This window comes from Amyelois transitella, chromosome 30, assembly GCF_032362555.1.
Source record: "Amyelois transitella isolate CPQ chromosome 30, ilAmyTran1.1, whole genome shotgun sequence".
NCBI lineage: Eukaryota > Metazoa > Arthropoda > Insecta > Lepidoptera > Pyralidae > Amyelois > Amyelois transitella.
In genome coordinates this window covers 3,335,789-3,350,773 of record NC_083533.1, presented here as the reverse complement: position 1 = coordinate 3,350,773, position 14,985 = coordinate 3,335,789, and the positions used below count along the sequence as shown (strand labels likewise).

The 14,985-nt window shown below is 36.3% G+C and overlaps 1 protein-coding gene across 1 annotated transcript in view; it reads left to right on the top strand.

Moving 5' to 3' along the window:
- The first annotated feature begins 1,751 nt into the window (after positions 1-1,751).
- LOC106130997 (fatty acyl-CoA reductase wat) overlaps positions 1,752-14,985 on the top strand; it is a 29,394-nt gene continuing 16,160 nt past the window's right edge. Inside the window, exon 1 of the mRNA XM_013329962.2 lies at positions 1,752-2,075. The gene's annotated coding sequence lies outside the window, so the exon portion shown is untranslated. The remainder of the gene's footprint in view (positions 2,076-14,985) is intronic.

Genomic DNA, 14,985 nt, shown 5'->3' with positions numbered 1-14,985 from the left:
AAATAAAATATTTCACAGTCCCATTAACTGTACAATAGAAATTATTACAGTTCATCGCCAATACGAGTAAAATTAATTAGCAAAGTCTGCTAATTAATCAGTGTATAGTGTGCGCCTCTAATCGTATGAACTTTTATATTGATTTATTTATTTTTGTATCTATAATTGTATTATTGTGTATTGCATTTCCCTTTAGACGCCATGTTTGTAGATTTTTGTTTAAATAAAAAACGTATGACAATTTTGTTTTTTTTTTTCAAACCTTTCCTTTCATGGTTATTAGTCTTCAAAGGTTGCATTCTTGATTACGTCCTCACTTTGTCATTATGCTAGCCCGGGATTCGAACCTGGGACCCAAAGACCGCTTATCTACTGGGGTGCCACTGAGAAGATGATATTATGATAGTTTGTAAATGTGTGAATTTGAGTCATACACAGCACACAGACGTAAGTATCATGGTGTGCGTAGAATTGACATAATAACTTAACAAATAACTGAAATAATTTACAATATCGAGATAGGCTATATTTTATAATAAATACTTATATAGATAAACATCCAAGACCCAGGCTTAACTATCGATAATGGACTAATCCGCAACACTTTTCTTCCCTCTTCCTCCTGGCTTCAGTCCCGGTCGCATCCTCACCACTCTGGAGAGGAGCCTGGGGTAGGCCTTTGACAACGGATCCTGGATTGGGTGAGTCAGGTTTTTACACAAAGTGACTCCCATCTGAGCAACAAACAAAACAAAAGCAACGTTTGCAGGTAAGTAACCCACACCCGTATACTCGTACATGGTCGAGAAGGGATTCGAACCTGTGCCTTTGTGCGCATCACGCATTTTAAGACGCAAAACACAGATTTTCATCTATTTTTTAGATTTGCCAAGGTTTTGGAAAATATAGGTATTTATAACTTAGGTATGGTTAATTTGCGTCAAATTGCGGTTTGAACTTCTAGGCTGATCTGTGTGATTTGTCACGTTAAGAATTATATACCTACTAGAGGCCGCCGACTTGGTCCGCATGAAAACCCTATCAATCCCGCGGGAACTCTGGGATAAAAAGTAGCTTACATGTTATTCTGGGTCTTCAGCTACCCACGTACCAAATTTCATCGTTATCGATTCAGTAGTTTTTGCGTGAAAGAGTAACAAACATCCATACTGACATCCTGACATACTCACAAACTTTCGCATTTATAATGTTAGTAGGATTTGGAGAATTCCAAGCTTATAGGTACCTTGTTCAACCGATACGACACCAAATGATGAGATTCAAATAGTGACAGGTTGCACCTGCAACCTGTCACTATTTGAATCTCAATTCTATCATTAAGCCAAACAGGTCAACGTATCAGTCTTCAAGACTGTCGGCTCTGTCTACCCCGCGAGGGATATAGACGTGATTATATGTACCTGCCTATGTATAAGCAAAGTCACATATACAGCTGATAAATCATTACCTACCAATACAAAACGTCTCTTCCGCAATTCGTGACAACAAACAAATTTATTTACATCAAAAGTCACGCAATGAAGAAAATAACATAAAAAAAAAAATGCTTACAATAAAATGATGCGCGTTCTTACAAGATCGTAACTCACTGACCTTGTTAAACACTTTCTCAGGTGGTCAGAATGCGCGATTCTCGTCGTTGCGACGGTGACCTACTACCGATGGTGGGGCTTGGACATCCGTCTTGCTATCTGAACATCCAAGGAATCCATTCATACTGAAACTTTCAACTGGGCGCTCGTGCCATCCGAAAAAAATTAGGGACGTCGATAACCTAAAAATTTTAAACTTTGCATAATATACGGCGAGTGCTAGCGGCGATTTTTATGTAATATGCTGTAATAAAGTTATGTAACTATCATTTTGGCCTCATATTTTGGCGGGTTACGATAGTCTACTCTTCACCATGGCGGCGGTCGTTCGCGCGCTTTCCTTTTGACAGTTCAGTGCGTTTGAAATTCGAATTCGCGAAAAAAGTGTGTGTTCCATTTTGAGTGTCAAAAATAAGTAGTGTGTGATTTTATTTTTCTAATTTGGCAAAGGAATTTAATTAGGTGAGTTGTGCAATTTTTGTTATATCATTTATCTCATAACGTATACGGTTTCGAAATATTTTTTTCTGGGTTTTATCAATAAGAGGCTTGTGAAAGTGTTGTCGGAGCGGAAATACGTTAGCCTACTACCATCTTTTTGTGGTATGGAGGTTTAGCACACGTACTGAATACAATTTAATCATCGCGCTTGCGTAATGATGGCTGATGACAGCTGATGCACCTTTAAAGCCTTCTGGTAAGATTTATCTTCCATTGTAGGTATTTTTGCTTGTACGTGCCGTGTAGTTTCCGGCACATTAAAATAGAAGGCATTCCACATCTTTCCCATGGGTGTCGTAAAAGGCGACTAAGGGATTGGCATAGGATAATCCCTTGGAATACCAAGTTTTTATAAACTTTTTATAAAATCGTAGGCGATGGGCTAGCAACCTGTCACTATTGGAAACCCAATTCCACCATAAAACCACACAGCTGATCGTGGCCTCCAGTCTTTCCAAGATTGTCGGCTCTATCTACCCCGCAAGGAATATAGAAGTGACTATAAGTATTTATACCTATAAGTATAATGTCTGATATCTTTGTACGAACTAATAAATCTGTGTCAAATGTCTCTTCCCGCACAGAATGGTTCTATTCTATGGGAATCTCGATCTCTCTCTCTCTCCCTGTTACAAAAAAATTCTCGAATTAAAAAAAATAACGCGTGCGAAGTCCCCGGCAGGACCTCTTACTAATTACGAAAGTGATTGCCATCAGATAACGGGACCTAACTTCCGTTTATGAACTGAATTAAAAATTACATACATACATATGGTCACGTCTATATCCCTTGCGGGGTAGACAGAGCCAACAGTCTTGAAAAGGCTGAATGGCCACGTTCAGCTATTTGGCTTAATGATAGAATTGAGATTCAAATAGTGACAGGTTGCTAGCCCATCGCCTAAAAAAGAATCCCAAGTTTGTAAGCCTATCCCTTAGTCACCTTTTACGACATCCATGGGAAAGAGATGGTGTGGGCCTATTCTTTTTTGTATTGGTGCCGGGAACCACACGGCACAATTAAAAATTCGTGGCAGTATTAATTTCTGTAACCATTTTTACAAGATCTGACTTTTAATTTAAATGGTTTAAATGGTTGGTTGGTTTAAATGGTTGATTCCTGTTATTGCCTGAATCAGCAGATTTTTACCAAGTTCATCATCATTGTAGAAACATTAGTTAGAAACATTAGTTAATAATATCGTATCTTGATCAAATTAAGGTCGTCCTGGTAAAGGGTCAGGTCAAAAGTAACCGAAACCGCCGAGCTTGCATGAAGAGAGTTATGAATGTGGATGAAGCGAAGGAAATATGCAGAGATCGTGGCAAGTGGAAAGAGGTAGTCTCTGCCTACCCCTCCGGGAAAGAGGCGTGATTTTATGTGTGTATTAAAAATATTTTTATGAAACCAGATGACGCCTGGAGTTCCACTCGTGTGTTCCCCTGGGAGATACGAGATAATCTCGTAGTTGTAACCTACATTTGTCAACATGCCAAAATTCGGCTTCCTTCGCCCAGTAATTAAAAAAAAATTTATAAAATCCGTTCTCCGTGCCGGCGTGAAACTCCTAACGCTCGCTTCTCGTTAGTCGGTTAAGAACAGGTAACTGTTGCCAGCCATAATATTAATTAATAAAATGCACGCTATGATTTTGAACGCGTATCGATTTTAAAAACGTGTTGAAATTACAAAACTGGAGTGCATCGTGAGGAAATCCGCACATTCAGCTAAATGTATCTACATATTAATAATGCAAAAGTATGTAAATAATAATCTGTCTTAAATATAAAAGAACATTGGTTTATAATTAAATTTGGAAGATTGTAAAAAAGGGCTGCACAAAGAGAGAATTTCTCGGAATTCCTGTCAAAATAAATGGCCTTTTTTGCAAATAATTAAAAAACTTCAAGTTTTTTAAATTACCTTCTTAATAATAAAATTAAACTAATTCTTAATAATCTGAAATTAAAATTATCAATTTTAATTAATTAAAAAAAAGAAAATAGACTTATATTTAATTTATAATTTTATTCATAAAACGACTTACCTATTATTTTACAATCATTTAATTTTCATAAATAAAAAAAATTATCGAAATAAATTAAATCCGATTATAATTAAAATTAATCTAAGAAAAAGGAAAATAAAATAATAAAAGATAATACCTCGTGAGAAAGCTTCTCATAGGACTGATGACTACCTTAATGACAATAAAAATATCTGACTTGGGCTTGGCGCAGGAACCTCGTAAAGATTTGTAGGTCAAATCAAATATTTTATTTAAATTTGACATTCCATTTTAAATGATATTTTTTTAATTTCCGCTTTACATAATCACGCCTTTATTCCTTACGAGGTAGACAGAGCCAACAGTCTTGGAAACACTGAACTGGCCACGTTCAGCCGTAGGCATAATAATAGAATTAAGATTCAAATAAGTAGTGAAAAGTTGCCAGCCCATCGCCTACAAGATAAATCCCGTGTTTATTAGCCCTTCCCTTAGTCGCCTTTTACGACATCCATGTGAAGATATGAAGAATAAATTTCTGCTTTATTTTGTACTTTTAATTTTATTTCAATGGTCATAATCAAGCAAATGCGGTCACCGCTGACCACGATATCGTAACAATCGGTAGCGTTCATTAAATTCCACTTGTATTCCAAGATGAGAGTCGAGTGGCGCAAGCGCAGCCGTTCGCAACGCGATATTGTTCAACGAATAACTGTTAAATTGCTTAATAATACCGCGAAATTATTAATACTTAGTTCTAATTTGTATAATTTTGTCCCGTATATATTTATTTATATAGTTCTAATTTGTATAATTTTGTCCCGTATATATTCATTTATTTATATAGTTCTAATTTGTATAATTTTATCCCGTATATATTTATTTATATAGTTCTAATTTGTATAATTTTGTCCCGTATATATTTATTTATATTTACATTGCCGTGTAGTTTTCGGAACTTTAGAATAAGACCAGTCCATATCTTTCCCACGGATGTCGTGAAAGGCAACTAAAGCATAAGCTTATAAACTTGGGGTTCTTGTACGCGAAGGGTTAGTAACCTGTCACTTTTTAATGTCAATTCCATTATAAAGCCATACAGCTGAACGTGGCTTTTCAGTGTTTTTCAAGGCAGCTGGGTCATGTAACTAAGGTTTTTTTTTCTGTGAATACATCCTTATGTATCAGGATTTTATTATATAGATTCATATGATGGCCTCTGTGGCGCAGCGGTAGTACGCTTGTCTGTGGCATCGGAGGTCCCGGGTTCGATTCCCGGCCAGGGCATGAGGAGAAAATAACTTTTTCTGATTGGCCCGGGTCTTGGATGTTTATCTTTATAAGTATTTATTATTAAATGTAGTATCGTTCAGTTAGTATATCGTAACTCAAGTCTCGAACTTACTTCGAGACTAACTTAATCAGTGTAATTTGTCCCAAAAAAAAAAACAATTCATTGAGTAGGATCTGTGAAGATGATATGGAGTTTGATAAAACAGCTTTTAATACATACATATAATCACGTCTATATCCCTTGTGGGGTAGACAGAGCCAAACAGTCTTGTAGAGACTGATAGATCACGTTCAGCTATTTGGCTTTAAGATAGAATTGAGATTCAAATAGTGACAGGTTGCTAACCCATCGCCTAAAAAAGTTTGTAAGCCTTTCCCTTAGTCGCCTTTTACGACAATGGATGGGAAATTTCCATGGGAAAGAGACGAAGTGGTCCTATTCTTTTTTGCATTGGTGCCAGGAACCACACGGCGTTGTAATTAAATGTATTTATAAAATCACATGACCTTAGCCAGCCATCGACCCTAGGGGGTCATCATACAATTTATTGGCGAAATTAACCCTTATAAGTTAATATAGGAAGTCATAAGTTTGACAACCTCGATGTGAAGATGAGTTATTTTTGAACGACGATAAATCGTTGATTACAGTCGAGTAAAAAGCTATTTTTAAATGTATTTCCATTAATTAATAACTCCTTCTTCCTCCTGACTTTAGAACAACTGATTCTCTTTTACATACATACATACATATGGTCACGTCTATATCCCTTGCCGGGTAGACAGAGCCAATAGTCTTGAAAAGACTGAAACGCCACGTCCAGTTGCATTGCTTAATGATAATTTTCTTTTAAAATGGAAAATAAATTTTTATTTATTCATTTATATTATTTCGGAAGACTTATTGAGAAATAACAAGAAATAATAGATAATATAAATAAAAAATACAGCCGATTAAAAGTCTTTACAGTTATAAAATAATTTACCTGAGAAGAACAAAATGCAAGGTCAAATCTGTATGCCTAAGAAATCACTGGAATAATAATTATGGATAAAATAATAAAAATTATTTTATAAAAATAATAATAGAAAAAATTTGAAACAAAAAGTTTTCGTTTTTTTTTTTAATTTTAATTGATTAGTTGATTTATGATTAATTGAGGCCTTAATTAATTGTTTAGGCCCTAAACAAACAAAGTTTCTCCTCAAATATTAGTTCTTGTTGTATATTTAGTTTTTTTTTCCTGTGGGTAGTTGCAGGCAAAACATTAAAAAACAGCTGATCCTATATTTTAATTATTTAATATTATATTTTTAATACTTTTAATTAGTTTTATACAACAACTAATACTACAATCATTAAGTTAATGATATAATAAAAGGAATACCTGCACCTGCCTGCCTTGTGGATAAATTTCTTTTATTACACAAACAAAATGGACACACAGCGAAATTTACAACTGGAGCAAGTCCAACAGACGCAGAGGCAACTGGAATCTTCATTAGCTTGTCGCATGGCAGAGTTTGAGAAGAGGCTTACTGCAGCACCATCAGCAGATATAGGTCAGTTGCAACGGGAGTTCCGGGACTTCAAGGAGTGTGTCTATTCCATTTTTCAAAATTTGCAACAGCAAATAAAGGATTTAGGCTGCAGAGTGGACTCCTTGGAGATGAGAGGCCGACGGAAAGTGCTGGTGCTAAATGGTGTCACGGAAGATCCCAATGAAAATATCAAGGTAATAGTGAGTGACCTTCTTGCCGATAAATTTAAGTTAACAGATTCAAGCGCACAAATAAAGATCTGTCACCGCATTGGAACTAGAAGGCCAGACCGAGCTCGTCCAGTATTAGTGAGTCTCTGCTCTCTGAAGACAAAATCTGACATATGGAACCAGAAAACAGCACTAAAGGGTACCAAAATTAGTATTGCCGAATTTCTCACACACACAAGGCAAAGCGTGTTCTTAGCGGCTCGACGACATTTCGGTATGAGGCACTGTTGGACTCTCGATGGAGTTATCAATATTAAGATCCCAACTGGTGAGCGTGTTAAGATCACAACCGAAGGTGAGCTAAATGCTTTAATCAAGCGATTTCCAGGAGAGGACATATGCAGTGACCAGGGCTCGTCGACGGCAGTAGACAAGCGTCCACCCCCAAAAAGAACGACCGCGGCTGTAGTTGATAAAAGGAATGTGACCCGACGGCAGACACAGGCGGTCAAATCTAAGTTGCCACCACCTCCGCATACAAATTGAGTCTGTTGGCCTCTTTCACTTCCATCTCCCTGTGTATGTTTTCACGCGGTGCTTATTAATTCTGTATTTCGTTGGTTGGTCCACTATATTTTGTTAAATGCGAGTGGGTAAATTCCTAGTTTTCTCTTAGTTACTGATGACTGATGTAGGTAGATTTGTTTGTTTTTCTTTTTTATCTGACAGCCGTCGTTTTCCTGTCTTAATGACAGGCGTCAGTTGTCAATTTTCTTTTTAAAGTAACCGTCATATACTTTGGAATGAATCCAATCGCTATAAAGCCCGCCATACACTCGAGACTTGTCTTTTGGTGTGTACATAATATTTTTTTTTTTGTTTTATGTTTGAGTTTCTTTATTTTTCTTTGTCTGCTTGTGTCATAGACCTTATAATAAAATTTGTATCTGTATCAGTTATCAGGTCCGGCCGGCAGGTTGTGCAGGAACAGACTTAAAACTACACCCTACATACATAATATATTAATATTTATATTTTTATAATTTGATTATTTATTATATTTAAATTAACCTATTTATATATATACAATGCAGCAATGTGATAATATTTTTTTATCCGAAACCTTCTGCTCTGCTGAGGGATCTGGTGACTCAAGTTTTGTTTCCTGTGACTCTTCAATGACCTTGGGGGCTTTTGTTGATAATACATTCCACAATTTTCCATATAATTTTAATGTGTGTCATATCAATGCACAAAGCATTCCTGCGCATTACACAGACTTCATTGAAACGTTTTCTTCCGTGCACCTTGGCGCAATTCTTGTGTCCGAAACCTGGTTGAAACCAAATTTACCTTCGACTAGCTATTCGCTACCTGGCTTTATCTTAATACGAAACGATCGTGTCGGATCCCGGGGAGGCGGTGTTGCCATTTATTTAAGAAGTGATATACATTACCGTGTGCTCGCTATGTCACCTTCTGAATACACCGCCAGCAGCGAATATATATTTCTTGAGGTCTCGTTTAAGGGAGTCGGAGCCGCTTTGGGAGTATTCTATTGCCCCTCTTCACATATTAATTATTTCAGTGTTTTTGAATCTCTCCTTGAGTCGGTTTCTCCAGATTACACACACCATCTGATCCTAGGAGATTTCAATACGTGTCTGATGAAGGATGACTCCAGGGCCAAAAAGCTGCGGGGTATTGTCAAGTCGGTCAATTTCTCAATCTTACCATCCGGTTCAACACACTTCACAGAACATGGTCCCTCTTTGCTTGACTTGATCATTACCTCTTCAGCTGGTCTTGTTGCCAATCATGGTCAAGCGCCCGCTCCTGAATTCTCTCATCACGATCTTATTTACGTTTCCTATAAAATTAAAGTTCCAAGACCAAAACCAACCATAATGAAACTCCGTTGCCTTTCCAAAATAAATAATGATGCTCTTACATCTGATGCAGCTAGGATAGATTGGTCTTCGGTTTTGTCGGCTAATGCAGTGGATGAAAAAATTGCAAGTTTTAATAATGAAGTATTAACACTGTACGATAAACATGCTCCCGTACGTGCCATCAAAATAAAGCGCCCTCCTGCACCATGGATCACGGAGGCGGTACGTATCGCCATGAGAAAACGAAATCGTGTTTTTAGAAAGTTTAAACGGGATCGTACTAACGAAAATTGGTGCTTATATAAGGCTGCAAGGAATCTCTGCAATAGATTTTGTAGAAATGCAAAACGCCAATATTTCTCCGACAACATAGAAAATGTTTCTCCAGCTAATATGTGGAAATTTCTTAATTCTCAGGGTATAGGTAAAGTACAGAAATCATGTTCAAAATTCCCTTTCACTTTGAATGAGCTTAACAATCATTTTTCCTCAGTTCCTCTTTTAGATGAAAATACAAAATTAGCTTCGATCTCTTCCATTCTTGCTTTGCCTTCTCCCGACGGTAGGCCATTTGAATTCTCAGCTGTCACTGAAGACGACGTATACAAAATCATTCATTCCATCTCCTCTAATGCCGTTGGTCCAGATCAAATAAGTCGTGTGATGTTAATTCCAATCCTCTCTTATATCCTCCCTATCATCACCCATATTATTAATAACAGTTTCTCAGAAAATCGCTTTCCTCTATCATGGCTTATGGCCTATGTACGCCCTCTCCCAAAAATCCCAGATCCAACTCATTTGAATGAAGTACGTCCTATCTCCATACTTTCATTCTTATCGAAGGTTCTAGAAGCATCTGCCTTTAACCAGTTATCAAAACATCTACTTGATAACCACCTTTTAAACAAATATCAATCTGGTTTTAGGCCGGCGCATAGTACCACCACTGCACTTCTTCGAGTTACAGAAGACATTAGAACGGGCATGGAACATAAACAAGTCACAATTTTAGTATTAATAGACTTTAGTAACGCATTTAATACTGTTGACATTGATATCCTTTTAGCCACCCTTTCCCGTTGCAACGTCTCTTCTTCAGTGATTTCTTGGTTCTCCAGTTATCTTCATGGACGCCGGCAACAGGTTCGTAACGGTACGGATGAATCAGACTGGTGCGAATTGAAAGCTGGCGTCCCACAAGGCGGTATTCTGTCTCCTATTTTGTTCTCAGTTTTCATAAACTTGCTTTCATTATATATTAACTGTTTCTATCATTTCTATGCTGATGACTTGCAGCTTTATGTACAGACGAATATTGATAACATGAAACAGGCCATTGATTTGCTGAATCATAACTTAAATAGAGTTCTAGACTGGTCTAATCGATTTGGCATTTCTGTTAATGTTAAAAAGTGTCAGGCTATAGTAGTTGGCAGTTTCTATCAGATTAATAATATTGACATTAACACCTTGCCACCGCTGATCTTTGACGGAACTATTATTGAATTTAGTACGACGGTTAAAAACCTTGGCCTACATATTGATACCAACTTACATTGGGATTCACACGTTGTTGCAACCAGTCGGAAAGTTTACAGTGTTCTGCATTATCTGCAACGCTTAAAACATTTTCTTCCAACAAAGACGAAGATTATGCTTACCCAAGCACTTCTTCTGCCTATAATTGATTATGCTGATGTGTGTTATCTGGATTTAACTGAAGAGCATCTCAACAAATTAGAACGTCTTCTAAACAATTGTATCAGGTTTATATTCTGCCTTCGGAAGTACGATCATATTTCTGAATACCGTTCTCAGCTAAATTGGCTCCCCATCCGTAACCGTAGAAATCTTCACATTTTATGTCAGCTTTATACCATTCTCAATAATCAGCTTGCCCCAGACTATCTTAAAAAAGACTTCCAACTATTAAGTTCTACTCACGAAAAAATCCTTCGTTCTTCAAATAAGTTAACTCTTGCTATCCCTTTTCACCGTACAGGTATTGCCTCCAATTCTTTCGCCGTTATGGCTGTTAGGCTCTGGAATTCACTTCCCGAGTCCATCAGGACATCCCCAAGTCGTTCTAGTTTCAAATCGCGGGTAAACGGGTTTTTCTTGAGTCGCGAGGGTATTTAATATCGCCTTTTCACTCATTTAATCGCTGCACCTATTTAATTATGTATATTGTTTATCTATTGTAGTTTTTATGTATGTATATTGTTTATCTATTGTATTTTTTATGTATGTATATTATAATTATTTTATTTTATATTTTGTGTAGGTATAAATATATTTATTTAGTTTAACCCCACATGAAGTTCTCTGTAAGACCCAATGGTTGACTGGTAGATAATGCTTTTAGCATTAAGTCCGCCAATTGTGCTATACATTTGTATCTTGTGCAATGAAGTTTAAATAAATAAATAAATAAATAAAATATTTACCTTGATGTACATACGAATATATATTATATAAATAAATAAATAAGGCGGCCTGGGGCACTCCTCTTTTTTGACTGAGGGTTAAAACAGCAATGTGTGTCATAAGAGTACGAGGTAAGAATACAATGACCGCCTTAGTGACCCATTTCACTAACCTTGTATGGTATGCGCGTGAGTCGCATACAATAACGTATAATACCTGTAGCCCAAGAATTCGATTCGGTAAAGGGCATAGAATTAATAACAGTAATAACTTGGGATTCTTCTTTAAAGTGATGGGCCATAAATATAAAAAACTCATTTTTAAATCCGGCTCGAAGGACCATGTTGGAATGATATTTATATCTCATCAGGTGGATGTTGTGTTTCAATTCTGTACGTTATAACATACGTACATATAATCACTTCTACATAGATACATAATAATCACGTCTATACCCCTTGCGGGGTAGGCAGGGCCAACAGTCTTGAAAAGACTGATAGGCCACGTTCAGCTGTTTGGCTTAATGATAGAATTGAGATTCAAATAGTGACAGGTTGCTAGCCCATCGCCTTAAAGAAGAATCCCAAGTTAATAAACGTATCATTTTGTCGCAAGAAGAATCCCAAGTTTATTAGTGCTTCCCCGAGTTGCTTTTTACGACATCCATTGGGAAGAGATGGAGTTCAATTCTATCATTAAACCAAGCAGCTGAACATGGCCTATTAGTCTTTTTAAGACTGTCGGCTCTGTCTACCCCGTAAGGGATATAGACGTGATTATATGTATGTATGTATAAAAGATTTTATATTCACACGACTTTACCTAAAAAGTAGGTCAACAACCGTTTTGAATGAAGTCACTATTCTATTCTTTAATTGCTTATATAACTTTATAAACTATGATATAATATAATTAATTAGGAATATATTAAATTTTTATAGGTACGTTCGTTTCATACGGTTTCTTGTTTATTTATTTAATTATTTTTTAGCTAGATATTGCCCAAGATTTTATGAAAATTAAAGTCCTGTAAGAGATAGGCAGTACTAAACTTGGGATTCTTCTTCTAGGCGATGAGCTAGCAACCTGTCACTAATTGAATCTCAACTCCGACATAAAGGCATACAGATGAACGTGGCCTTTTCAAGACTGTTTTTCAAGTGTTCTGTTTTTTTTTGTATAAGTAGTTTGTATTTTGTGCAAATGTCTCTTGGATCGTGATAGTATCTTTTCGACTTAAAATTTACTTCTTTTTTTAGGCGATGGGCTAGCAACCTCACTATTTCAATTTAAATTATATCATCAAGCCAAAAAGCTGAACGTGACCTATCAGTCTTTTCAAAACTGTTGGCTCTGTCTACCCCGCAAGGGATATAGACGTGATTATATGTATGTATGTATGTATGAACTTGAACTTCAGAAACTGTATTGCATCAATCTCAAACAAAAAAACAATTAACCAAAAATAAATCAATATTGCCGTGTGGTTCCCGGCACCAATAAAAAAAATTATAGGATCACTGCATCTCGTTCCCATGGATGTTGTAAAAGGCGACTAAGGGATAGGCTTATAAACTTGGGATTCTTCTTCTAGGCGACGGGCTAACAACCTGTCACTATATGAATCTCAATTCTACCATTAAACCAAACAGCTGAACATGGCATATCAGTCTTTGCATGACTGTTAGCTCTGCCTTCCTCGCAGGGGATATAGACGTGATTATATGTACATATGTAAATCAATATTCAATCCTTTTCTGCCATTCGAATCTTTGCATTTCAACCTATTGTAACCATATTCAAGGAATAAATGATTCTGATTATCTATACTGGACATTAAAAATAAAATAAAAAAATACATACAGCAAAGTTGGAAATTGTAAAATTATATGTGATGCTTGCCCCTCCCTGCGCCCATAGCTACGCCCGTTCATGCCATTTCCTTAGACTATTTCCTGATGGACCGACATGTTCTTTACGTGCATTAGATTATATATAAAATATGAGTTTGTTATGCAATAGCCTTTACTTTTGCAAATAATGTATTGCTATCATTATTATTCCAACTAATATTAAAATTAGCTGTTCCCGCAACTTCGTCCGCATCATTATTTTGGGCATTATTGAAACCCTCGAGTGTGAATAATTTTACCCGTTTCTTTTTCACATTTTCCATTATTTCTTTGCTCCTTATAGTTGCAGCGTGATGTTATATAGCCTAGTCTTTGTCGATAAATGGTCTATTCAACGCAAAAAGAATTTTTCAATTCGAACCAGTAGTTCCTGAGATTAACGCGCTCAAACAAACAAACAAAAAACTCTTCAGCTTTATAATATTAGTATAGATGCGTAATAAACTTTATTTGCTTGTTTGTTTGTTTGTCATCTCACGCGTTATCTACTGAACTAATCTTGAATGTACCCTATGTCCTTCTTCAGACTCCATATATTATATATTTTGCGTATGTGTGGTTTCCGGCACCAATACAAAAAAGAATAGGACCACTCCATCTCTTTCCCATAGATGTCGTAAAAGGCGACTAAGGGATAGGCTTAAAAACTTGGGAGTCTTTTTTAGGCGATGGGCTAGCAACCTGTCACTATTTGAATCTCAATTCTATCATTAAGTCAAATAGCTGAACGTGGCCATTCAGTGTTTTCAAGACTGGTGGCTCTGTCTACCACGCTAGGGATATAGACGTGACTATGAATGTATATAGAACCGTACTTTTACTAAATTTCTCTTTAGTATAAATTATATTCCTTTTTTTCCTTGATGTAGTTTGTAGTTTAGGAATTTTACTTTATTCTAATTTGAGTTTTTCTTAATGCCGGGAACCACACGGCACGGTTCTATATTTTTTAGACAAAGTATTTATATTTACCACTTAGTACCAATGGGAATCAATGTTAAACAAATTCAGGATTTCCCAACCATACCTTGTGCCTTGACTTGTATGCATGCAAAGAGTAAACATAATTTCCTCGGTTCCGTTATAGAGCGCGCATCGGCAAGTTACATTGTCTATGCATGATTTAGTCTTAAACATTCTACACCAAATCAAAATTTATTTAATTCTAATTACTAATACTATTTAAGCACAATGATATTGAGACCATCACAAGCTGTCAAATTAAGTATTTGTTCATGTCATGTGGTTCCCGGCACCTATAAGAAAAAAAGGACCACTCCATCTTGTTCCTATGGATGTCATAAAAGGCGACTAAGAGGAAGGCTTATAAATTTGGGATTCTTATTTTAGGCGACGGACGGGTAAGCAACCTGTCACTATTTGAATCTCAATTCTAACATTAAACCAAACAGCTAAAGATATAGACGTGATCATATTTATGTGTGTCTGGATTAACCATAGTAATGTAAAGTCATGTTAATTGACTTCAGGTAAAAATGCTGCAGTGAAGTTTGTTTCGCTGCTGTTTCTTCTACACATGCGCTTTGGAAACGGTAGTAGATTATATTTAAGTTATATTAAAGTCAATAAGCGATAAGTTTTATCATATTTTGAAAATA